The following is a 27,243-nucleotide window of genomic DNA, read 5'->3' as shown; positions in this document are numbered from 1 at the left end:
AAAAACTGTCCGACGATTCCTTTGCGTGTGCGTCTGAAGATGTCGTGTGCAAAGTTTGGTGTCGATTGGTCAATAAATGTGGGAGGAGTAGCGAAAAAATAGTTTAGTGGTTTTCGCGATTTAGCGAAAAATATTCATCGACGCAAATGGGCGTGGCCTAGGCCAAAAGATGCAGCAGACTCCAGTGCATCTGTGTGTACAAGTTTTTGGACTCTGGGAGGTTCGGTGTGGGAGTTATAGCCCCAAACGCGTATTCCTTGGTATAGCGCCACCTAGTGACCGGCGTGTCCGGATTTTGTCGTCTGCATAGTCTTCACTGACCTGGATCTAGTCATGCAATTGGCGTGTCGGCACCATTTACGGTTTGGGCTGTGGTACCACTTTCTTGGTAGGAAGTATAATAACAAGAAGTGTGCATTTCGCCAGCACAACGCGAAGCATGTGTTCAAAAATTGAGAAACAGCGTGTGCCAAAAGATGCAGCTGACTCCAGTGAATCTGTGGATAGAAAGGTTTTGACTGTGGGAGCTTCGGTGTGGGAGTTATAGCCCAAAACGCGTTTTCAGAACATTCCATTGGCAAGTTAGGAGATATATTATTTCGTCGTTTATTTGCGACCCCTTGTGGCGAAATTTTCCAAAGACAATTTTCCTTTGCCAAATAACTCCCGCCCACATTAATAATTCTTGGCCATATTTTTTATATAGACTCGGGTTTGCCCCTTGATGGTTTCCTTTGAGTTTGAAGAACATTCCTTTGGCCAATAAGAAGATATACAATTTCCTCGTTTATTGCGCCCCCTAATGGCGAAATATTCCGAAAATTTTATTGAACGACATTAAGGTTAGCACCAACATGTCTGTAAAATTTGGACTCGTTCCGATGTCTACCTTTGGATTTTTCTGGATTTTTGATTTTCCACGTCTAATTTAGCTAATATACCAATATTCAAAAAGCTACCGTTTCGTCGTCGACGGTCGGATCAAAAAACTGTCCGATAATTTCTTTGCGTGTGCGTCTGAAGATGTCGTGTGCAAAGTTTAGTGTTGATTGGTCAAAAAATGTGGGAGGAGTAGGGAAAAAACTGTTTTGCGGTTTTCGCGATTTTGCGAAAAATATTCATAAACGCAAATGGGCGTGGCCTATGCCAAAAGATGCAGCAGACTCCAGTGAATATGTGTGTACAAGTTTTTTGACTGTGGGAGGTTCGGTGTGGGAGTTATAGCCCCAAACGCGTATTCCTTGGTATAGCGCCACCTAGTGACCGGCGTGTCTGGATTTTGTCGTCTGAATAGTCTTCACGGACCTGGATCTAGTCATGCAATTGGCATGTCGGCACCATTTACGGTCTGGGCTGTGGTACCACTTTCTTGGTAGGAAGTATAATAAAAAAAATCCTTACAAAAACAATAGGGATCCAACCTGTTGGCTTGGACCCCTAATAATAAAAATCCTTACAAAAACAATAGGGATCCAACCTGTTGGCTTGGACCCCTAACTAGAACTGCAAGCAGTTATGCAGGGGTCCAAGAAGTGTGCATTTCGCCGGCACAACGCGACAAGAAATGTGCATTTCGCCGGCACAACGCGAAGCATGTGTTGAAAACGCTACCCTGAACCTGTGGATACAAAGGATTTGACTGTGGTAGGAGTAGCGAGAAGTCAGTGTAGCGTGTTCGCGGCGAAATTTTGTAGAAGATATACAATTTCCTCGTTTATTGCGCCCCCTAATGGCGGAATTTTCCGAAATTTTTATCGAACGTCATTAAGGTTAGCACCAACATGTGTGTAGAATTTGGACTCGATCCGATGTCTAATTTTGGATTTTTTTGGATTTTTAATTTTCCACGTCTAATTTAGCTAATAAACCAATATTCAAAACTCTACCGTTTCGTCGTCGAAGGTCGGATCAAAAAACTGTCTAAGATTTCTATGCGTGTGCGTCTGAAGATGTCGTGTGCAAAGTTTGGTGTCGATTGGTCAAGAAATGTGGGAGGAGTAGGGAAAAAACAGTTTTGCGGTTTTCGCGATTTAGCGAAAAATATTCATAGACGCAAATGGGCGTGGCCTAGGCCAAAAGATGCAGCAGACTCCAGTGCATCTGTGTGTACAAGTTTTTGGACTGTGGGAGGTTCGGTGTGGGAGTTATAGCCCCAAACGCGTATTCCTTGGTATAGCGCCACCTAGTGGCCGGCGTGTCTGGATTTTGTCGTCTGCATAGTCTTCACTGACCTGGATCTAGTCATGCAATTGGCGTGTGTGCAACATTTACGGTATGGGCTGTATTCCCACTTTCTTGGTAGGAAGTATAATAACTAGAACTGCAAGCAGTTATGCAGGGGTCCAAGAAGTGTGCATTTCGCCGGCACAACGCGACAAGAAATGTGCATTTCGCCGGCACAACGCGGAGCATATGTTCAAAACGCTACCCTGAACCTGTGGATACAAAGGATTTGACTGTGGTAGGAGTTGCGAGAAGTCAGTGTAGCGTTTTCGCGGCGAAATTTTGTAGAAGATATACAATTTCCTCGTTTATTGCGCCCCCTAATGGCGGAATTTTCCGAAAATTTTTTCGAACGTCATTAAGGTTAGCACCAACATGTGTGTAGAATTTGGACTCGATCCGATGTCTAATTTTGGATTTTTTTGGATTTTTAATTTTCCACGTCTAATTTAGCTAATAAACCAATATTCAAAACTCTACCGTTTCGTCGTCGAAGGTCGGATCAAAAAACTGTCTAAGATTTCTATGCGTGTGCGTCTTAAGATGTCGTGTGCAAAGTTTGGTGTCGATTGGTCAAGAAATGTGGGAGGAGTAGGGAAAAAACAGTTTTGCGGTTTTCGCGATTTAGCGAAAAATATTCATAGACGCAAATGGGCGTGGCCTAGGCCAAAAGATGCAGCAGACTCCAGTGCATCTGTGTGTACAAGTTTTTGGACTGTGGGAGGTTCGGTGTGGGAGTTATAGCCCCAAACGCGTATTCCTTGGTATAGCGCCACCTAGTGGCCGGCGTGTCTGGATTTTGTCGTCTGCATAGTCTTCACTGACCTGGATCTAGTCATGCAATTGGCGTGTGTGCAACATTTACGGTATGGGCTGTATTCCCACTTTCTTGGTAGGAAGTATAATAATAATAATAAGAAAAATCCCTACAAAAACAATAGGGATCCAACCTGTTGGCTTGGACCCCTAATAATAATAATAATAATAATAAGAAAAATCCCTACAAAAACAATAGGGATCCAACCTGTTGGCTTGGACCCCTAACTAGAACTGCAAGCAGTTATGCAGGGGTCCAAGAAGTGTGCATTTCGCCGGCACAACGCGAAGCATGTGTTCAAAAATTGAGAAACAGCGTGTGCCAAAAGATGCAGCTGACTCCAGTGAATCTGTGGATAGAAAGGTTTTGACTGTGGGAGCTTCGGTGTGGGAGTTATAGCCCAAAACGCGTTTTCAGAACATTCCATTGGCAAGTTAGGAGATATATTATTTCGTCGTTTATTTGCGACCCCTTGTGGCGAAATTTTCCAAAGACAATTTTCCTTTGCCAAATAACTCCCGCCCACATTAATAATTCTTGGCCATATTTTTTATATAGACTCGGGTTTGCCCCTTGATGGTTTTCTTTGAGTTTGAAGAACATTCCTTTGGCCAATAAGAAGATATACAATTTCCTCGTTTATTGCGCCCCCTAATGGCGAAATATTCCGAAAATTTTATTGAACGACATTAAGGTTAGCACCAACATGTCTGTAAAATTTGGACTCGTTCCGATGTCTACCTTTGGATTTTTCTGGATTTTTGATTTTCCACGTCTAATTTAGCTAATATACCAATATTCAAAACGCTACCGTTTCGTCGTCGACGGTCGGATCAAAAAACTGTCCGATAATTTCTTTGCGTGTGCGTCTGAAGATGTCGTGTGCAAAGTTTGGTGTTGATTGGTCAAAAAATGTGGGAGGAGTAGGGAAAAAACTGTTTTGCGGTTTTCGCGATTTTGCGAAAAATATTCATAGACGCAAATGGGCGTGGCCTATGCCAAAAGATGCAGCAGACTCCAGTGAATATGTGTGTACAAGTTTTTTGACTGTGGGAGGTTCGGTGTGGGAGTTATAGCCCCAAACGCGTATTCCTTGGTATAGCGCCACCTAGTGGCCGGCGTGTCTGGATTTTGTCGTCTGCTTAGAACTCAGGGCCCTGGATCTAGTCATGCAATTGGCGTGTCGGCACCATTTACGGTTTGGGCTGTGGACCCACTTCTAGGGGGGAAAATAATAAAAAAATCCTTACAAAAACAATAGGGATCCAACCTGTTGGCTTGGACCCCTAATAAGAAAAATCCTTACAAAAACAATAGGGATCCAACCTGTTGGCTTGGACCCCTAATAATAATCCTTACAAAAACAATAGGGATCCAACCTGTTGGCTTGGACCCCTAATAATAATCCTTACAAAAACAATAGGGATCCAACCTGTTGGCTTGGACCCCTAACTAGAACTGCAAGCAGTTATGCAGGGGTCCAAGAAGTGTGCATTTCGCCGGCACAACGCGACAAGAAATGTGCATTTCGCCGGCACATCGCGAAGCATGTGTTGAAAACGCTACCCTGAACCTGTGGATACAAAGGATTTGACTGTGGTAGGAGTAGCGAGAAGTCAGTGTAGCGTTTTTGCGGCGAAATTTTGTAGAAGATATACAATTTCCTCGTTTATTGCGCCCCCTAATGGCGGAATTTTCCGAAATTTTTATCGAACGTCATTAAGGTTAGCACCAACATGTGTGTAGAATTTGGACTCGATCCGATGTCTAATTTTGGATTTTTTTGTATTTTTGATTTTCCACGTCTAATTTAGCTAATATACCAATATTCAAAATGCTATCGTTTCGTCGTCGAAGGTCGGATCAAAAAACTGTATATGATTCCTTTGCGTGTGCGTCTGAAGATGTCGTGTGCAAAGTTTGGTGTCGATTGGTCAAGAAATGTGGGAGGAGTAGGGAAAAAACTGTTTTGCGGTTTTCGCGATTTAGCGAAAAATATTCATAGACGCAAATGGGCGTGGCCTATGCCAAAAGATGCAGCAGACTCCAGTGCATCTGTGTGTACAAGGTTTTGAATGTGGGAGGTTCGGTGTGGGAGTTATAGCCCCAAACGCGTATTCCTTGGTATAGCGCCACCTAGTGACCGGCGCGTCTGGATTTTGTCGTCTGCTTAGTCCGAACAGATCTGGATCTAGTCATGTGATTCGCGTATCGGCACCATTTACGGTTTGGGCTGTGGTCCCACTTTTAGGGGGGTAAGAATAACTAGAACTGCAAGCAGTTATGCAGGGGTCCAAGAAGTGTGCATTTCGCCGGCACAACGCGGAGTATGTGTTCAAAACAAATGGGCTTGGCCTATGCTAAAAGATGCAACTGACTCCAGTGAATCTGTGGATATATAGGTTTTGACTGTGGGAGGTTCGTTGTGGGAGTTATAGCCCAAAACGCGTTTTGAGAACATTCCATTGGCCAGTTAGGAGATATATTATTTCGTCGTTTATTTGCGACCCCTTGTGGCGAAATTTTCCAAAGACAATTTTCCTTTGCCAAATAACTCCCGCCCACATTAATAATTCTTGGCCATATTTTTTATATAGACTTGGGTTTGCCCCTTGATGGTTCCCTTATAGTTTGAAGAACATTCCTTGGGCCAATTAGAAGATATACAATTTCCTCGTTTATTGCGCCCCCTAATGGCGAAATATTCCGAAATTTTATTCGAACGCCATTAAGGTTAGCACCGACATGGTTCTAAAATTTGGACTCAATCCGATGTCTAATTTTCGTATTTTTTGAATTTTTGCGTTTCGACGTGAAACGTAGCTAATAAACCAATATTCAAAACGCTACCGTTTCGTCGTCGAAGGTCGGATCAAAAAAGTATATATGATTTCTTTGCGTGTTCATCTGAAGATGTCGTGTGCAAAGTTTGGTGTCGATTGGTCAAGAAATGTGGGAGGAGTAGGGAAAAAACAGTTTTGGGGTTTTCGCGATTTTGCGAAAAAAAATTATGGACGCAAATGGGCGTGGCCTATGCCAAAAGATGCAGCAGACTCCAGTGAATCTGTGTGTACAAGGTTTTGAATGTGGGAGGTTCGGTGTGGGAGTTATAGCCCCAAACGCGTCTTTCCTTGGTATAGCGCCACCTAGTGGCCGGCGTGTCTGGATTTTGTCGTCTACCTAGAACTCAGGGACCTGGATCTAGTCATGCAATTGGCGTGTCGGCACCATTTACGGTTTGGGCTGTGGACCCACTTCTAGGGGGGAATAATAATAACTAGAACTGCAAGCAGTTATGCAGGGGTCCAAGAAGTGTGCATTTCGCCGGCACAACGCGACAAGAAATGTGCATTTCGCCGGCACAACGCGAAGCATGTGTTGAAAACGCTACCCTGAACCTGTGGATACAAAGGATTTGACTGTGGTAGGAGTAGCGAGAAGTCAGTGTAGCGTTTTCGCGGCGAAATTTGTAGAAGATATACAATTTCCTCGTTTATTGCGCCCCCTAATGGCGGAATTTTCCGAAAATTTTTTCGAACGTCATTAAGGTTAGCACCAACATGTGTGTAGAATTTGGACTCGATCCGATGTCTAATTTTGGATTTTTTTGGATTTTTAATTTTCCACGTCTAATTTAGCTAATAAACCAATATTCAAAACTCTACCGTTTCGTCGTCGAAGGTCGGATCAAAAAACTGTCTAAGATTTCTATGCGTGTGCGTCTGAAGATGTCGTGTGCAAAGTTTGGTGTCGATTGGTCAAGAAATGTGGGAGGAGTAGGGAAAAAACAGTTTTGCGGTTTTCGCGATTTAGCGAAAAATATTCACCGACGCAAATGGGCGTGGCCTAGGCCAAAAGATGCAGCAGACTCCAGTGCATCTGTGTGTACAAGTTTTTGGACTGTGGGAGGTTCGGTGTGGGAGTTATAGCCCCAAACGCGTATTCCTTGGTATAGCGCCACCTAGTGGCCGGCGTGTCTGGATTTTGTCGTCTGCATAGTCTTCACTGACCTGGATCTAGTCATGCAATTGGCGTGTGTGCAACATTTACGGTATGGGCTGTATTCCCACTTTCTTGGTAGGAAGTATAATAATAATAATAAGAAAAATCCCTACAAAAACAATAGGGATCCAACCTGTTGGCTTGGACCCCTAACTAGAACTGCAAGCAGTTATGCAGGGGTCCAAGAAGTGTGCATTTCGCCGGCACAACGCGACAAGAAATGTGCATTTCGCCGGCACAACGCGAAGCATGTGTTGAAAACGCTACCCTGAACCTGTGGATACAAAGGATTTGACCGTGGTAGGAGTAGCGAGAAGTCAGTGTGGCGTTTTCGCGGCGAAATTTTGTAGAAGATATACAATTTCCTCGTTTATTGCGCCCCCTAATGGCGAAAGTTTCCGAATTTTTTATCGAACGACATGAAGGGTAGCACCGACATGTGTCTAAAATTTGGACTTGATCCGATGTCTAATTCTGGATTTTTTTGAATTTTTGATTTTCCACGTCTAATTTAGCTAATAAACAAATATTCAAAATGCTACCGTTTCGTCGTCGAAGGTCGGATCAAAAAAGTGTATACGATTCCTTTGCGTTTGCGTCTGAAGATGTCGTGTGCAAAGTTTGGTGTCGATTGGTCAAGAAATGTGGGAGGAGTAGGGAAAAAACTGTTTTGCGGTTTTCGCGATTTAGCGAAAAATATTCATAGACGCAAATGGGCGTGGCCTATGCCAAAAGATGCAGCAGACTCCAGTGCATCTGTGTGTACAAGGTTTTGAATGTGGGAGGTTCGGTGTGGGAGTTATAGCCCCAAACGCGTATTCCTTGGTATAGCGCCACCTAGTGACCGGCGCGTCTGGATTTTGTCGTCTGCTTAGTCCGAACAGATCTGGATCTAGTCATGTGATTCGCGTATCGGCACCATTTACGGTTTGGGCTGTGGTCCCACTTTTAGGGGGGTAAGAATAACTAGAACTGCAAGCAGTTATGCAGGGGTCCAAGAAGTGTGCATTTCGCCGGCACAACGCGAAGCATGTGTTCAAAAATTGAGAAACAGCGTGTGCCAAAAGATGCAGCTGACTCCAGTTAATCTGTGGATAGAAAGGTTTTGACTGTGGGAGCTTCGGTGTGGGAGTTATAGCCCAAAACGCGTTTTCAGAACATTCCATTGGCAAGTTAGGAGATATATTATTTCGTCGTTTATTTGCGACCCCTTGTGGCGAAATTTTCCAAAGACAATTTTCCTTTGCCAAATAACTCCCGCCCACATTAATAATTCTTGGCCATATTTTTTATATAGACTCGGGTTTGCCCCTTGATGGTTTCCTTTGAGTTTGAAGAACATTCCTTTGGCCAATAAGAAGATATACAATTTCCTCGTTTATTGCGCCCCCTAATGGCGAAATATTCCGAAAATTTTATTGAACGACATTAAGGTTAGCACCAACATGTCTGTAAAATTTGGACTCGTTCCGATGTCTACCTTTGGATTTTTCTGGATTTTTGATTTTCCACGTCTAATTTAGCTAATATACCAATATTCAAAACGCTACCGTTTCGTCGTCGACGGTCGGATCAAAAAACTGTCCGATAATTTCTTTGCGTGTGCGTCTGAAGATGTCGTATGCAAAGTTTGGTGTTGATTGGTCAAAAAATGTGGGAGGAGTAGGGAAAAAACTGTTTTGCGGTTTTCGCAATTTTGCGAAAAAAAATTATAGACGCAAATGGGCGTGGCCTATGCCAAAAGATGCAGCAGACTCCAGTGCATCTGTGTGTACAAGGTTTTGAATGTGGGAGGTTCGGTGTGGGAGTTATAGCCCCAAACGCGTATTCCTTGGTATAGCGCCACCTAGTGACCGGCGCGTCTGGATTTTGTCGTCTGCTTAGTCCGAACAGATCTGGATCTAGTCATGCAATTCGCGTGTCGGCACCATTTACGGTTTGGGCTGTGGTCCCACTTTTAGGGGGGTAAGAATAATAGGAATAATAATCCTTACAAAAACAATAGGGATCCAACCTGTTGGCTTGGACCCCTAACTAGAACTGCAAGCAGTTATGCAGGGGTCCAAGAAGTGTGCATTTCGCCGGCACAACGCGGAGTATGTGTTCAAAACAAATGGGCTTGGCCTATGCTAAAAGATGCAACTGACTCCAGTGAATCTGTGGATATAAAGGTTTTGACTGTGGGAGGTTCGTTGTGGGAGTTATAGCCCAAAACGCGTTTTGAGAACATTCCATTGGCCAGTTAGGAGATATATTATTTCGTCGTTTATTTGCGACCCCTTGTGGCGAAATTTTCCAAAGACAATTTTCCTTTGCCAAATAACTCCCGCCCACATTAATAATTCTTGGCCATATTTTTTATATAGACTTGGGTTTGCCCCTTGATGGTTCCCTTATAGTTTGAAGAACATTCCTTGGGCCAATTAGAAGATATACAATTTCCTCGTTTATTGCGCCCCCTAATGGCGAAATATTCCGAAATTTTATTCGAACGCCATTAAGGTTAGCACCGACATGGTTCTAAAATTTGGACTCAATCCGATGTCTAATTTTCGTATTTTTTGAATTTTTGCGTTTCGACGTGAAACGTAGCTAATAAACCAATATTCAAAACGCTACCGTTTCGTCGTCGAAGGTCGGATCAAAAAAGTATATATGATTTCTTTGCGTGTTCGTCTGAAGATGTCGTGTGCAAAGTTTGGTGTCGATTGGTCAAGAAATGTGGGAGGAGTAGGGAAAAAACAGTTTTGGGGTTTTCGCGATTTTGCGAAAAAAAATTATAGACGCAAATGGGCGTGGCCTATGCCAAAAGATGCAGCAGACTCCAGTGAATCTGTGTGTACAAGGTTTTGAATGTGGGAGGTTCGGTGTGGGAGTTATAGCCCCAAACGCGTCTTTCCTTGGTATAGCGCCACCTAGTGGCCGGCGTGTCTGGATTTTGTCGTCTACCTAGAACTCAGGGACCTGGATCTAGTCATGCAATTGGCGTGTCGGCACCATTTACGGTTTGGGCTGTGGACCCACTTCTAGGGGGGAATAATAATAACTAGAACTGCAAGCAGTTATGCAGGGGTCCAAGAAGTGTGCATTTCGCCGGCACAACGCGACAAGAAATGTGCATTTCGCCGGCACAACGCGAAGCATGTGTTGAAAACGCTACCCTGAACCTGTGGATACAAAGGATTTGACTGTGGTAGGAGTAGCGAGAAGTCAGTGTAGCGTTTTCGCGGCGAAATTTTGTAGAAGATATACAATTTCCTCGTTTATTGCGCCCCCTAATGGCGGAATTTTCCGAAATTTTTTTCGAACGTCATTAAGGTTAGCACCAACATGTGTGTAGAATTTGGACTCGATCCGATGTCTAATTTTGGATTTTTTTGGATTTTTAATTTTCCACGTCTAATTTAGCTAATAAACCAATATTCAAAACTCTACCGTTTCGTCGTCGAAGGTCGGATCAAAAAACTGTCTAAGATTTCTATGCGTGTGCGTCTGAAGATGTCGTGTGCAAAGTTTGGTGTCGATTGGTCAAGAAATGTGGGAGGAGTAGGGAAAAAACAGTTTTGCGGTTTTCGCGATTTAGCGAAAAATATTCACCGACGCAAATGGGCGTGGCCTAGGCCAAAAGATGCAGCAGACTCCAGTGCATCTGTGTGTACAAGTTTTTGGACTGTGGGAGGTTCGGTGTGGGAGTTATAGCCCCAAACGCGTATTCCTTGGTATAGCGCCACCTAGTGGCCGGCGTGTCTGGATTTTGTCGTCTGCATAGTCTTCACTGACCTGGATCTAGTCATGCAATTGGCGTGTGTGCAACATTTACGGTATGGGCTGTATTCCCACTTTCTTGGTAGGAAGTATAATAATAATAATAAGAAAAATCCCTACAAAAACAATAGGGATCCAACCTGTTGGCTTGGACCCCTAACTAGAACTGCAAGCAGTTATGCAGGGGTCCAAGAAGTGTGCATTTCGCCGGCACAACGCGACAAGAAATGTGCATTTCGCCGGCACAACGCGAAGCATGTGTTGAAAACGCTACCCTGAACCTGTGGATACAAAGGATTTGACCGTGGTAGGAGTAGCGAGAAGTCAGTGTGGCGTTTTCGCGGCGAAATTTTGTAGAAGATATACAATTTCCTCGTTTATTGCGCCCCCTAATGGCGAAAGTTTCCGAATTTTTTATCGAACGACATGAAGGGTAGCACCGACATGTGTCTAAAATTTGGACTTGATCCGATGTCTAATTCTGGATTTTTTTGAATTTTTGATTTTCCACGTCTAATTTAGCTAATAAACAAATATTCAAAATGCTACCGTTTCGTCGTCGAAGGTCGGATCAAAAAAGTGTATACGATTCCTTTGCGTTTGCGTCTGAAGATGTCGTGTGCAAAGTTTGGTGTCGATTGGTCAAGAAATGTGGGAGGAGTAGGGAAAAAACTGTTTTGCGGTTTTCGCGATTTAGCGAAAAATATTCATAGACGCAAATGGGCGTGGCCTAGGCCAAAAGATGCAGCAGACTCCAGTGCATCTGTGTGTACAAGTTTTTGGACTCTGGGAGGTTCGGTGTCGGAGTTATAGCCCCAAACGCGTATTCCCTGGTATAGCGCCACCTAGGGGCCGGCGTGTCTGGATTTTGTTATCTGAGTAGCGGTGCCGATTCTGGATCTAGTCATGTAATTGGCGCGTGTGCACCATTTACGGTTTGGGCTGTAGTCCCACTTTCAAGCCTGTAAGTATAATAACTAGAACTGCAAGCAGTTATGCAGGGGTCCAAGAAGTGTGCATTTCGCCGGCACAACGCGAAGCATGTGTTCAAAACGCTACCCTGAACCTGTGGATACAAAGGATTTGACTGTGGTATGAGTAGCGAGAAGTCAGTGTAGCGTTTTCGCGGCGAAATTTTGTAGAAGATATACAATATCCTCGTTTATTGCGCCCCCATTGGTGAAATTTTCCGAAATTTTTATCGAACGTCATTAAGGTTAGCACCAACATGTGTGTAGAGTTTGGACTCGATCCGATGTCTAATTTTGGATTTCTTTGGATTTTTAATTTTCCACGTCTAATTTTGCTAATAAACAAATATTCAAAACTCTACTGTTTCGTCGTCGAAGGTCGGATCAAAAAACTGTCTATGATTTCTTTGCGTGTGCGTCTGAAGATGCCATGTGCAAAGTTTGGTGGTGATCGGGCGAGAAATGTGGGAGGAGTAGCGAAAAAACAGTTTTGCGGTTTTCGCGATTTAGCGAAAAATATTCATGGACGCAAATGGGCGTGGCCTAGGCCAAAAGATGCAGCAGACTCCAGTGCATCTGTCTGTACAAGTTTTTGGACGCTGGGAGGTTCGGTGTGGGAGTTATAGTCCCAAACGTGTTTCTCCTTGGTATAGCGCCACCTAGTGGCCGGCATGTCTGGATTTGGTTATCTGAGTAGCGGTGCCGGTACTGGTTCTAGTCATGCAATTGGCGCGTGTGCACCTTTTACGGTTTGGGCTGTAGTCCAACAAGTACGGGGGGAAGAATAATAATAGGAACTAGAACTGCAAGCAGTTATGCAGGGGTCCAAGAAGTGTGCATTTCGCCGGCACAACGCGACAAGAAATGTGCATTTCGCCGGCACAACGCGTAGCAAGTATTCAAAACGCTACCGTGAACAACATGTGGATATAAAGGTTTTGACTGCGGGAGCTTCGGTGTGGGAGTTATAGCCTAAAACGCGTTTTCAGAACATTCCATTGGCCAAATAGGAGATAGACAATGTCGTCGTTTTTTGGAGCCGCCCTGTTGGCGAAATTTTCCAAAGACAATTTTCCTTTGCCAAATAACTCCCGCCCACATTAATAATTATAAGCCATATTTTCTGTATAGACTCGGGTTTGCCCCTTGATGGTTTCACTTGAGTTTGAAGAACATTCCTTTGGCCAATTAGAAGACATACAATTTCCTCGTTTATTGCGCCCCCTAAAGGCGGAATCTTCCGATTATTTTTAGGGACGACGTTAAGGTTGGCACCAACATGTGTGTAAAATTTGGACTCGATCCGATGTCGAATTTTGGATTTTTTGGGATTTTTGTTATTCAACGTCTAATTTAGCTCATAAACCAATATTCAAAACGCTACCGTTTCGTCGTCGAAGGTCGGATCAAAAAACTGTCCGATAATTTCTTTGCGCGTGCGTCATAAAATGTCGTGTGCAAAGATTGGTGTCGATTGGTCAAAAAATGTGGGAGGAGTAGGGAAAAAACAGTTTTGCGGTTTTCGCGATTTAGCGAAAAATATTCATAGACGCAAATGGGCGTGGCCTAGGCCAAAAGATGCAACAGACTCCAGTGAATCTGTGTGTACAAGTTTTTGGACTCTGGGAGGTTCGGTGTGGGAGTTATAGCCCTAAACGCGTATTCCTTGGTATAGCGCCACCTAGTGGCCGGCGTGTCTGGATTTTGTCGTCTGCCTAGAACTCAGGGAACTGGATCTAGTCATGCAATTGGCATGTCGGCACCATTTACGGTTTGGGCTGTGGGCCCACTTCTAGGGGGGAATAATAATAAAAATAGAACTGCAAGCAGTTATGCAGGGGTCCAAGAAGTGTGCATTTCGCCGGCACAATGCGACAAGAAATGTGCATTTCGCCGGCACAACGCGAAGCATGTGTTCAAAACGCTACCCTGAACGCTACCCTGAACCTGTGGAAACAAAGGATTTGACTGTGGTAGGAGTAGCGAGAAGTCAGTGTAGCGTTTTCACAGCGAAATTTTGTAGAAGATATACAATTTCCTCGTTTATTGCGCCCCCTAATGGCGAAATGTTCCGATATTTTTCTCGAACGTCAGTAAGGTTAGCACCGACATGTCTGTAAAATTTGGACTCGATCCGATGTATAATTCTGGATTTTTTTGGATTTTTGATTTTTCACGTCTAATTTAGCTAATAAACAAATATTCAAAACGCTACCGTTTCGTCGTCGAAGGTCGGATCCAAAAACTGTTGATGATTCCTTTGCGTGTGCGTCTGAAGATGTCGTGTGCAAAGTTTGGTGTTGATTGGTCAAGAAATGTGGGAGGAGTAGCGAAAAAACTGTTTTGCGGTTTTCGCGATTTAGCGAAAAATATTCATAGACGCAAATGGGCGTGGCCTAGCCCAAAAGATGCAGCAGACTCCAGTGCATCTGTGGGTATAACGTTTTTGACTGTGGGAGGTTCGGTGTGGGAGTTATAGCCCCAAACGCGTATTCCTTGGTATAGCGCCACCTAGTGGCCGGCATGTCTGGATTTTGTCGTCTGCGTAGTCGCCACGGATCTTGATCTAGTCATGCATTTGGCATGTCTGCACCATTTACGGTTTGTGCTGTGGGCCCACTTCTAGGGAGGGAATAATAATAATAATAATAATAATAATAATAATAATAATCCTTACAAAAACAATAGGGATCCAACCTGTTGGCTTGGACCCCTAAAAATCCTTACAAAAACAATAGGGATCCAACCTGTTGGCTTGGACCCCTAACAAGAAATGTGCATTTCGCCGGAAAAACGCGAAGCATGTGTTCAAAACGCTACCCTGAACCTGTGGAGTAGCGAGAAGTCAGTGTAGCGTTTTCGCGGCGAAATTTTTGTAGAAGATATACAATTTCTCGTTTATTGCGCCCCCTAATGGCGAAATTTTCCGAAATTTGTATCGAAGGTCATTAAGGTTAGCACCAACATGTGTCTAAAATTTGGACTCGATCCGATGTCTAATTTTGGAATTTTTTGTTTTTTTAATTTTCCACGTCTAATTTAGCTAATAAAAGAATATTCAAAACTCTACCGTTTCGTTGTCGAAGGTCGGATCAAAAAACTGTATATGATTTCTTTGCGTGTGCGTCTGAAGATGCCGTGTGCAAAGTTTGGTGTTGATTGGTCAAGAAATGTGCGAGGAGTAGCGAAAAAACAGTTTTGCGGTTTTCGCGATTTAGCGAAAAATATTCATAGACGCAAATGGGCGTGGCCTAGACCAAAAGATGCAGCAGACTCCAGTGCATCTGTGTGTACAAGTTTTTGGACTGTGGGAGGTTCGGTGTGGGAGTTATAGCCCCAAACGCGTCTTTCCTTGGTATAGCGCCACCTAGTGGCCGGCGTGTCTGGATTTTGTCGTCTACCTAGAACTCAGGGACCTGGATCTAGTCATGCAATTGGCGTGTCGGCACCATTTACGGTTTGGGCTGTGGACCCACTTCTAGGGGGGAATAATAATAATAATAATAAAACTAGAACTGCAAGCAGTTATGCAGGGGTCCAAGAAATGTGCATTTCGCCGGCACAACGCGAAGCATGTGTTCAAAACAAATGGGCACGGCGTATGCCAAAAGATGCAGCTGACTCCAGTGAATCTGTGGATATAACGGTTTTGACTGTGGGAGGTTCGGTGTGGGAGTTATAGCCCAAAACGCGTTTTCAGAACATTCCATTGGCCAGTTAGGAGATATATTATTTCGTCGTTTATTTGCGCCCCCTTGTGGTGAAATTTTCCTTTGCCAAATAACTCCCACCCACATTAATAATTCTTGGCCATATTTTTTATATAGACTCGGGTTTGCCCCTTGATGGTTCCCTTATAGTTTGAAGAACATTCCTTGGGCCATTTAGAAGATATACAATTCCCCTCGTTTATTGCGCCCCCTAATGGCGAAATATTCCGATTTTTTAATGAACGCCAGTAGGGGTAGCATCGACATGTGTCAAAAATTTGGACTTCATCCGATGTCTAATTTTGAATCTTTTTGGATTTTTGATTTTCCACGTCTAATTTAGCTAATAAACCAATATCTAAAACGCTACCGTTTCGTCGGAAAAAGTCGGATCAAAAAAGTGTTCGAATTTATTTTTTTGTGTGAGTCCGCCGATGGCGTGTGCAAAGTTTAGTGACGATTGGTCAAGAAATGTGGGAGGAGTAGGGAAAAAACCGTTTTGCGGTTTTCGCGAATTTGCGAAAAAAAATTATGGACGCAAATGGGCGTGGCCTATGCCAAAAGATGCAGCAGACTCCAGTGAATATGTGCGTACAAGTTTTTGACGGAGGGAGGTTCGGTGTGGGAGTTATAGCCCCAAACGCGTATTCCTTGGTATAGCGCCACCTAGTGACCGACGTGTCTGGATTTGGTTATCTGAGTAGCGGTGCCGGACCTGGATCTAGTCATGCAATTGGCATGTCGGCACCATTTACGGTTTGGGCTGTGGGCCCACTTTCAAGGCGGGAAGTATAATAATAATAAGAAAAATCCTTACAAAAACAATAGGGATCCAACCTGTTGGCTTGGACCCCTAAAAAATCCTTACAAAAACAATAGGGATCCAACCTGTTGGCTTGGACCCCTAATAATCCTTACAAAAACAATAGGGATCCAACCTGTTGGCTTGGACCCCTAAAAATCCTTACAAAACAATAGGGATCCAACCTGTTGGCTTGGACCCCTAATAATAATAACTAGAACTGCAAGCAGTTATGCAGGGGTCCAAGAAATGTGCATTTCGCCGGCACAACGCGAAGCATGTGTTGGAATTTGAGAAACGGCGTATGCCAAAAGATGCAACTGACTCCAGTGAATCTGTGCATATAACGTTTTTGACTGTGGGAGCTTCGGTGTGGGAGTTATAGCCCAAAACGTGTTTTCAGAGTGTTTTCCATTGGCCAAATAGGAGATATATTATTTCGTCGTTTTTTGGCGCCGCCCTGTTGGCGAAATTTTCCAAAGACAATTTTCCTTGCCAAATAACTCCCGCCTACATTATTAATTCTTGGCCATATTTTTTATATAGACTCGGGTTTGCCCCTTGATGGTTCCCTTATAGTTTGAAGAACATTCCTTTGGCCAATTAGAAAATATACAATTTCCTCGTTTATTGCGCCCCCTAATGGCGAAATATTCCGAATTTTTTAATGAACGCCAATAAGGGTAGCACCGACATGTGTCTAAAATTTGGACTTGATCCGATGTCTAATTTTGGTATTCTTTGAATTTTTGCGTTTCGACGTAAAACGTAGCCAATAAATAAATATTCAAAACGCTACCGTTTCGTCGTCGAAGGTCGGATCAAAAAGCTGTTGATGATTCCTTTGCGTGTGCGTCTGAAGATGCCGTGTGCAAAGTTTGGTGTTGAGTGGTCAAGAAATGTGCGAGGAGTAGCGAAAAAACATTTTTGCGGTTTTCGCGATTTAGCGAAAAATATTCATTGACGCAAATGGGCGTGGCCTAGGCCAAAAGATGCAGCAGACTCCAGTGCATCTGTGTGTACAAGTTTTTTGGACTGTGGTAGGTTCGGTGTGGGAGTTATAGCCCCAAACGCGTATTCCTTGGTATAGCGCCACCTAGTGGCCGGCATGTCTGGATTTTGTCGTCTGCGTAGTCCGAAGAGATCTGGATCTAGTCATGTAATTGGCGTGTGTGCACCTTTTACGGTTTGGGCTGTGGTACCACTTTTAGGGGGGTAAGTATAAAAACTAGAACTGCAAGCAGTTATGCAGGGGTCCAAGAAGTGTGCATTTCGCCGGCACAACGCGAAGCATGTGTTCAAAAATTGAGAAACAGCGTGTGCCAAAAGATGCAGCTGACTCCAGTGAATCTGTGGATAGAAAGGTTTTTGACTGTGGGAGCTTCGGTGTGGGAGTTATAGCCCAAAACGCGTTTTCAGAACATTCCATTGGCAAGTTAGGAGATATATTATTTCGTCGTTTATTTGCGACCCCTTGTGGCGAAATTTTCCAAAGACAATTTTCCTTTGCCAAATAACTCCCGCCCACATTAATAATTCTTGGCCATATTTTTTATATAGACTCGGGTTTGCCCCTTGATGGTTTCCTTTGAGTTTGAAGAACATTCCTTTGGCCAATAAGAAGATATACAATTTCCTCGTTTATTGCGCCCCCTAATGGCGAAATATTCCGAAAATTTTATTGAACGACATTAAGGTTAGCACCAACATGTCTGTAAAATTTGGACTCGTTCCGATGTCTACCTTTGGATTTTTCTGGATTTTTGATTTTCCACGTCTAATTTAGCTAATATACCAATATTCAAAAGCTACCGTTTCGTCGTCGACGGTCGGATCAAAAAACTGTCCGATAATTTCTTTGCGTGTGCGTCTGAAGATGTCGTGTGCAAAGTTTAGTGTTGATTGGTCAAAAATGTGGGAGGAGTAGGGAAAAAACTGTTTTGCGGTTTTCGCGATTTTGCGAAAAATATTCATAGACGCAAATGGGCTGTGGCCTATGCCAAAAGATGCAGCAGACTCAGTGAATATGTGCTGTACAAGTTTTTTGACTGTGGGAGGTTCGGTGTGGGAGTTATAGCCCCAAACGCGTATTCCTTGGTATAGCGCCACCTAGGGACCGGCGTGTCTGGATTTTGTTATCTGAGTAGCGGTGCCGATTCTGGATCTAGTCATGTAATTGGCGCGTGTGCACCATTTACGGTTTGGGCTGCAGTTCCACTTTCACCGCGGGAAGAATAAGAAGAATCGCTACAAAAACAATAGGGATCAACCTGTTGGCTTGGACCCTAACTAGAACTGCAAGCAGTTATGCAGGGGTCCAAGAAGTGTGCATTTCGCCGGCACAACGCGACAAGAAATGTGCATTTCGCCGGCACATCGCGAAGCATGTGTTGAAAACGCTACCCTGAACCTGTGGATACAAAGGATTTGACTGTGGTAGGAGTAGCGAGAAGTCAGTGTAGCGTTTTTGCGGCGAAATTTTGTAGAAGATATACAATTTCCTCGTTTATTGCGCCCCCTAATTGGCGGAATTTCCGAAATTTTTATCGAACGTCCTTAAGGTTAGCACCAACATGTGTGTAGAATTTGGACTCGATCCGATGTCTAATTTTGGATTTTTTTGTATTTTTGATTTTCCACGTCTAATTTAGCTAATAAAAGAATATTCAAAATGCTATCGTTTCGTCGTCGAAGGTCGGATCAAAAAACTGTATATGATTTCTTTGCGTGTGCGTCTGAAGATGTCGTGTGCAAAGTTTTGTGTCGATTGGTCAAGAAATGTGGGAGGAGTAGCGAAAAAAACAGTTTTGCGGTTTTCGCGATTTTGCGAAAAAAAAATTATAGACGCAAATGGGCGTGGCCTATGCCAAAAGATGCAGCAGACTCCAGTGAATCTGTGTGTACGAGGTTTTGAATGTGGGAGGTTCGTTGTGGGAGTTATAGCCCAAAACGCGTTTTGAGAACATTCCATTGGCCAGTTAGGAGATATATTATTTCGTCGTTTTTTTGCGACCCCTTGTGGCGAAATTTTCCAAAGACAATTTTCCTTTGCCAAATAACTCCCGCCCACATTAATAATTCTTGGCCATATTTTTTATATAGACTCGGGTTTGCCCCTTGATGGTTCCCTTATAGTTTGAAGAACATTCCTTCGGCCAATTAGAAGATATACAATTTCCTCGTTTATTGCGCCCCCTAATAGCGAAATATTCCGAATTCTTTATTGAACGCCATTAAGGGTAGCACCGACATGTGTCTAAAATCTGGACTTGATCCGACGTCTACTTTTGGTATTCTTTGAATTTTTGCGTTTCGACGTAAAACGTAGCCAATAAACAAATATTCAAACGCTAACGTTTCGTCGTCGAAGGTCGGATAAAAAAACTGTTGATGATTCCTTTGCGTGTGCGTAGGAAGATGTCGTGTGCAAAGTTTGGTGTTGATTGGTCAAGAAATGTGGGAGGAGTAGGGAAAAAACTGTTTTGCGGTTTTCGCGATTTAGCGAAAAATATTCATAGACGCAAATGGGCGTGGCCTAGCCCAAAAGATGCAGCACACTCCAGTGGATCTGTGGGTATAACGTTTTTGACTGTGGGAGGTTCGGTGTGGGAGTTATAGCCCCAAACGCGTATTCCTTGGTATAGCGCCACCTAGTGACCGGCGTGTCCGGATTTTGTCGTCTGCGTACACATCACAGACCTGGATCTAGTCATGCAATTGGCGTGTCCGCACCATTACGGTTTGGGGTGTGGGCCCACTTTTAGGGAAGGAAGTATAACTAGAACTGCAAGCAGTTATGCAGGGGTCCAAGAAGTGTGCATTTCGCCGGCACAACGCGACAAGAAATGTGCATTTCGCCGGCACAACGCGAAGCAGGTATTCAAAACGCTACCGTGAACAACCTGTGGATATAAAGGTTTTGACTGTGAGAGGTTCAGTGTGGGAGTTTCGGCCCCAAACGCATTTTCCGCTACCGTTTAGTCGTCGACGGTTGGATCAAAATAGTTTTTACTGATTTGCAACGCAAAACATATATTCAAAACGCTACCGTTTCGTCAACGATGGTCGGATCAAAATAGTTTTGCTGATTTCTTGTAGTGTGCGTCTGAAGATGTCGTGTGCAAAGTTTGGTGTCAATTGGGCAAGAAATGTGGGAGGAGTAGCGAAAAGGCAGTTTAGCTGTTTTTGCGATTTTGCATAAAGAAAATACTGACGCAAATGGGCCTGGCCTATGCCAAAAGATGCAGCTGACTCCAGTGAATCTGTGCGTATAACGTTTTTGACTGTGGGAGCTTTGGTGTGGGAGTTATAGCCTAAAACGCGTTTTCAGAACATTCCATTGGCCAAATAGGAGATATATTATTTCGTCGTTTTTTGGCGCCGCCCTGTTGGCAAAATTTTCCAAAGACAATTTTCCTTTGCCAAATAACTCCCGCCTACATTATTAATTCTTGGCCATATTTTTTATATAGACTCGGGTTTGCCCCTTGATGGTTCCCTTATAGTTTGAAGAACATTCCGTCGGCCAATTAGAAGATATACAATTTCCTCGTTTATTGCGCCCCCTAATGGCGAAATATTCCGAATTCTTTATTGAACGCCATTAAGGGTAGCACCGACATGTGTCTAAAATTTGGACTTGATCCGACGTCTACTTTTGGTATTCTTTGAATTTTTGCGTTTTGACGTAAACGTAGCCAATAAACAAATATTCAAAACGCTACCGTTTCGTCGTCGAAGGTCGGATCAAAAAACTGTTGATGATTCCTTTGCGTGTGCGTCTGAAGATGTCGTCTGCGAAGTTTGGTGTTGATTGGTCAAGAAATGTGGGAGGAGTAGGGAAAAAACTGTTTTGCGGTTTTCGCGATTTAGCGAAAAATATTCATAGACGCAAATGGGCGTGGCCTAGCCCAAAAGATGCAGCAGACTCCAGTGCATCTGTGGGTATAACGTTTTTGACTGTGGGAGGTTCGGTGTGGGAGTTATAGCCCCAAACGCGTATTCCTTGGTATAGCGCCACCTAGTGGCCGGCATGTCTGGATTTTGTCGTCTGCGTAGTCGCCACGGATCTTGATCTAGTCATGCATTTGGCATGTCTGCACCATTTACGGTTTGGGCTGTGGGCACACTTCTAGGGGGGGAATAATAATAATAATAATCCTTACAAAAACAATAGGGATCCAACCTGTTGGCTTGGACCCCTAACTAGAACTGCAAGCAGTTATGCAGGGGTCCAAGAAGTGTGCATTTCGCCGGCACAACGCGACAAGAAATGTGCATTTCGCCGGCACAACGCGAACCAAGTATTCAAAACGCTACCGTGAACAACCTGTGGATATAAAGGTTTTGACTGTGAGAGGTTCAGTGTGGGAGTTTCGGCCCCAAACGCATTTTCCGCTACCGTTTAGTCGTCGACGGTTGGATCAAAATAGTTTTTACTGATTTGCAACGCAAAACATATATTCAAAACGCTACCGTTTCGTCAACGATAGTCGGATCAAAATAGTTTTGCTGATTTCTTGTAGTGTGCGTCTGAAGATGTCGTGTGCAAAGTTTGGTGTCAATTGGGCAAGAAATGTGGGAGGAGTAGCGAAAAGGCAGTTTAGCTGTTTTTGCGATTTTGCATAAAGAAAATACCGACGCAAATGGGCCTGGCCTATGCCAAAAGATGCAGCTGACTCCAGTGAATCTTTGCGTATAACGTTTTTGACTGTGGGAGCTTCGGTGTGGGAGTTATAGCCTAAAACGCGTTTTCAGAACATTCCATTGGCCAAATAGGAGATATATTATTTCATCGTTTTTTGGCGCCGCCCTGTTGGCGAAATTTTCCAAAGACAATTTTCCTTTGCCAAATAACTCCCGCCTACATTATTAATTCTTGGCCATATTTTTTATATAGACTCGGGTTTGCCCCTTGATGGTTCCCTTATAGTTTGAAGAACATTCCTTTGGCCAATTAGAAGATATACAATTTCCTCGTTTATTGCGCCCCCTAATGGCGAAATATTCCGAATTCTTTATTGAACGCCACTAAGGGTAGCACCGACATGTGTCTAAAATTTGGACTTGATCCGACGTCTACTTTTGGTATTCTTTGAATTTTTGCGTTTCGACGTAAAACGTAGCCAATAAACAAATATTCAAAACGCTACCGTTTCGTCGTCGAAGGTCGGATAAAAAAACTGTTGATGATTCCTTTGCGTGTGCGTCTGAAGATGTCGGGTGCAAAGTTTGGTGTTGATTGGTCAAGAAATGTGGGAGGAGTAGGGAAAAAACTGTTTTGCGGTTTTCCGCGAATTAGCGAAAAATATTCATAGACGCAAATGGGCGTGGCCTAGCCCAAAAGATGCAGCAGACTCCAGTGCATCTGTGGGTATAGCGTTTTTGACTGTGGGAGGTTCGGTGTGGGAGTTATAGCCCCAAACGCGTATTCCTTGGTATAGCGCCACCTAGTGGCCGGCATGTCTGGATTTTGTCGTCTGCGTACACATCACAGACCTGGATCTAGTCATGCAATTGGCGTGTCCGCACCATTTACGGTTTGGGGTGTGGGCCCACTTTTAGGGAAGGAAGTATAACAATTTCCTCGTTTATTGCGCCCCCTAATGGCGAAATATTCCGAATTTTTTAATGAACGCCATTAAGGGTAGCACCGACATGTGTCTAAAATTTGGACTTGATCCGATGTCTAATTTTGGTATTCTTTGAATTTTTGCGTTTCGACGTAAAACGTAGCCAATAAATAAATATTCAAAACGCTACCGTTTCGTCGTCGAAGGTCGGATCAAAAAGCTGTTGATGATTCCTTTGCGTGTGCGTCTGAAGATGCTGTGTGCAAAGTTTGGTGTTGATTGGTCGAGTATTGTGGGAGGAGTAGCGAAAAAACATTTTTGCGGTTTTCGCGATTTAGCGAAAAATATTCATAGACGCAAATGGGCGTGGCCTAGGCCAAAGGATGCAGCAGACTCCAGTGAATATGTGGGTACAAGTTTTTGACTGTGGGAGGTTCGGTGTGGGAGTTATAGCCCCAAAAGCGTATTCCTTGGTATAGCGCCACCTAGTGACCGGCGCGTCTGGATTTTGTCGTCTGCTTAGTCCGAACAGATCTGGATCTAGTCATGCAATTCGCGTGTCGGCACCATTTACGGTTTGGGCTGTGGTCCCACTTTTAGGGGGTAAGAATAACTAGAACTGCAAGCAGTTATGCAGGGGTCCAAGAAGTGTGCATTTCGCCGGCACAACGCGACAAGAAATGTGCATTTCGCCGGCACAACGCGAAGCATGTGTTGAAAACGCTACCCTGAACCTGTGGATACAAAGGATTTGACTGTGGTAGGAGTAGCGAGAAGTCAGTGTAGCGTTTTCGCGGCGAAATTTTGTAGAAGATATACAATTTCCTCGGTTATTGCGCCCCCTAATGGCGGAATTTTCCGAAATTTTTATCGAACGTCATTAAGGTTAGCACCAACATGTGTGTAGAATTTGGAACTCGATCCGATGTCTAATTTTGGATTTTTTTGTTTTTTTAATTTTCCACGTCTAATTTAGCTAATAAACCAATATTCAAAACTCTACCGTTTCGTCGTCGAAGGTCGGATCAAAAAACTGTATATGATTCTTTGCGTGTGCGTCTGAAGATGCCGTGTGCAAAGTTTGGTGTTGATTGGTCAAGAAATGTGCGAGGAGTAGCGAAAAAACAGTTTTGCGGTTTTCGCGATTTTGCGAAAAAAAATTATAGACGCAAATGGGCGTGGCCTATGCCAAAAGATGCAGCAGACTCCAGTGAATCTGTGTGTACGAGGTTTTGAATGTGGGAGGTTCGGTGTGGGAGTTATAGCCCCAAACGCATTTTCCCTTGGTATAGCGCCACCTAGTGGCCGGCGTGTCTGGATTTTGTTATCTGAGTAGCGGTGCCGGACCTGGATCTAGTCATGCAATTGGCGTGTCGGCACCATTTACGGTTTGGGCTGTGGACCCACTTTTAGCGCGGGAAGTATAATAACTAGAACTGCAAGCAGTTATGCAGGGGTCCAAGAAGTGTGCATTTCGCCGGCACAACGCGACAAGAAATGTGCATTTCGCCGGCACAACGCGAAGCATGTGTTCAAAACGCTACCCTGAACCTGTGGATACAAAGGATTTGACTGTGGTAGGAGTAGCGAGGAGTCAGTGTGGCGTTTTCGCGGCGAAATTTTGTAGAAGATATACAATTTCCTCGTTTATTGCGCCCCCTAATGGCGGAATTTTCCGAAATTTTTATCGAACGTCATTAAGGTTAGCACCAACAAGTTTGTAGAATTTGGACTCGATCCGATGTCTAATTTTGGATTTTTTTGTTTTTTTAATTTTCCACGTCTAATTTAGCTAATAAACCAATATTCAAACTCTACCGTTTCGTCGTCGAAGGTCGGATCAAAAACTGTATATGATTTCTTTGCGTGTGCGTCTGAAGATGCCGTGTGCAAAGTTTGGTGTTGATTGGTCAAGAAATGTGCGAGGAGTAGCGAAAAAACAGTTTTGCGGTTTTCGCGATTTTGCGAAAAAAAATTATAGACGCAAATGGGCGTGGCCTATGCCAAAAGATGCAGCAGACTCCAGTGAATCTGTGTGTACGAGGTTTTGAATGTGGGAGGTTCGGTGTGGGAGTTATAGCCCCAAACGCATTTTCCCTTGGTATAGCGCCACCTAGTGGCCGGCGTGTCTGGATTTTGTTATCTGAGTAGCGGTGCCGGACCTGGATCTAGTCATGCAATTGGCGTGTCGGCACCATTTACGGTTTGGGCTGTGGACCCACTTTTAGCGCGGGAAGTATAATAACTAGAACTGCAAGCAGTTATGCAGGGGTCCAAGAAGTGTGCATTTCGCCGGCACAACGCGACAAGAAATGTGCATTTCGCCGGCACAACGCGAAGCATGTGTTCAAAACGCTACCCTGAACCTGTGGATACAAAGGATTTGACTGTGGTAGGAGTAGCGAGGAGTCAGTGTGGCGTTTTTCGCGGCGAAATTTTGTAGAAGATATACAATTTCCTCGTTTATTGCGCCCCCTAATGGCGGAATTTTCCGAAATTTTTATCGAACGTCATTAAGGTTAGCACCAACAAGTTTGTAGAATTTGGACTCGATCCGATGTCTAATTTTGGATTTTTTTGGATTTTTAATTTTCCACGTCTAATTTAGCTAATAAACAAATATTCAAAACTCTACCGTTTCGTTGTCGAAGGTCGGATCAAAAAACTGTTGATGATTTCTTTGCTTGTGCGTCTGACGATGTCGTGTGCAAAGTTTGGTGTTGATTGGTCAAGAAATGTGGGAGGAGTAGCGAAAAAACAGTTTTGCGGTTTTCGCGATTTTGCGAAAAATATTCATAGACGCAAATGGGCGTGGCCTAGGCCAAAAGATGCAGCAGACTCCAGTGCATCTGTGTGTACAAGTTTTTGGACTCTGGGAGGTTCGGTGTGGGAGTTATAGCCCCAAACGCATTTTCCCTTGGTATAGCGCCACCTAGGGACCGGCGTGTCTGGATTTGGTTATCTGAGTAGCGGTGCCGGACCTGGATCTAGTCATGCAATTGGCGTGTGTGCACCGTTTACGGTTTGGGCTGTAGTCCCACTTCTATGGCGGGAAGAATAATAATAATAATAATAAACTAGAACTGCAAGCAGTTATGCAGGGGTCCAAGAAGTGTGCATTTCGCCGGCACAACGCGACAAGAAATGTGCATTTCGCCGGCACAACGCGAAGCATGTGTTCAAAACGCTACCCTGAACGCTACCCTGAACCTGTGGAAACAAAGGATTTGACTGTGGTAGGAGTAGCGAGAAGTCAGTGTAGCGTTTTCACAGCGAAATTTTGTAGAAGATATACAATTTCCTCGTTTATTGCGCCCCCTAATGGCGGAATTTTCCGAAATTTTTATCGAACGTCATTAAGGTTAGCACCAACAAGTTTGTAGAATTTGGACTCGATCCGATGTCTAATTTTGGATTTTTTTGGATTTTTAATTTTCCACGTCTAATTTAGCTAATAAACAAATATTCAAAACTCTACCGTTTCGTTGTCGAAGGTCGGATCAAAAAACTGTTGATGATTTCTTTGCTTGTGCGTCTGACGATGTCGTGTGCAAAGTTTGGTGTTGATTGGTCAAGAAATGTGGGAGGAGTAGCGAAAAAACAGTTTTGCGGTTTTCGCGATTTTGCGAAAAATATTCATAGACGCAAATGGGCGTGGCCTAGGCCAAAAGATGCAACAGACTCCAGTGAATCTGTGTGTACAAGTTTTTGGACTCTGGGAGGTTCGGTGTGGGAGTTATAGCCCTAAACGCGTATTCCTTGGTATAGCGCCACCTAGTGGCCGGCGTGTCTGGATTTTGTCGTCTGCCTAGAACTCAGGGAACTGGATCTAGTCATGCAATTGGCATGTCGGCACCATTTACGGTTTGGGCTGTGGGCCCACTTCTAGGGGGGAATAATAATAAAAATAGAACTGCAAGCAGTTATGCAGGGGTCCAAGAAGTGTGCATTTCGCCGGCACAATGCGACAAGAAATGTGCATTTCGCCGGCACAACGCGAAGCATGTGTTCAAAACGCTACCCTGAACGCTACCCTGAACCTGTGGAAACAAAGGATTTGACTGTGGTAGGAGTAGCGAGAAGTCAGTGTAGCGTTTTCACAGCGAAATTTTGTAGAAGATATACAATTTCCTCGTTTATTGCGCCCCCTAATGGCGAAATGTTCCGATATTTTTCTCGAACGTCAGTAAGGTTAGCACCGACATGTCTGTAAAATTTGGACTCGATCCGATGTATAATTCTGGATTTTTTGGATTTTTGATTTTTCACGTCTAATTTAGCTAATAAACAAATATTCAAAACGCTACCGTTTCGTCGTCGAAGGTCGGATCCAAAACTGTTGATGATTCCTTTGCGTGTGCGTCTGAAGATGTCGTGTGCA

Source organism: Gadus chalcogrammus, chromosome 16 (genome assembly GCF_026213295.1).
Source record: "Gadus chalcogrammus isolate NIFS_2021 chromosome 16, NIFS_Gcha_1.0, whole genome shotgun sequence".
Taxonomy (NCBI): Eukaryota; Metazoa; Chordata; class Actinopteri; order Gadiformes; family Gadidae; genus Gadus; species Gadus chalcogrammus.
This window is presented reverse-complemented; position numbering follows the sequence as displayed.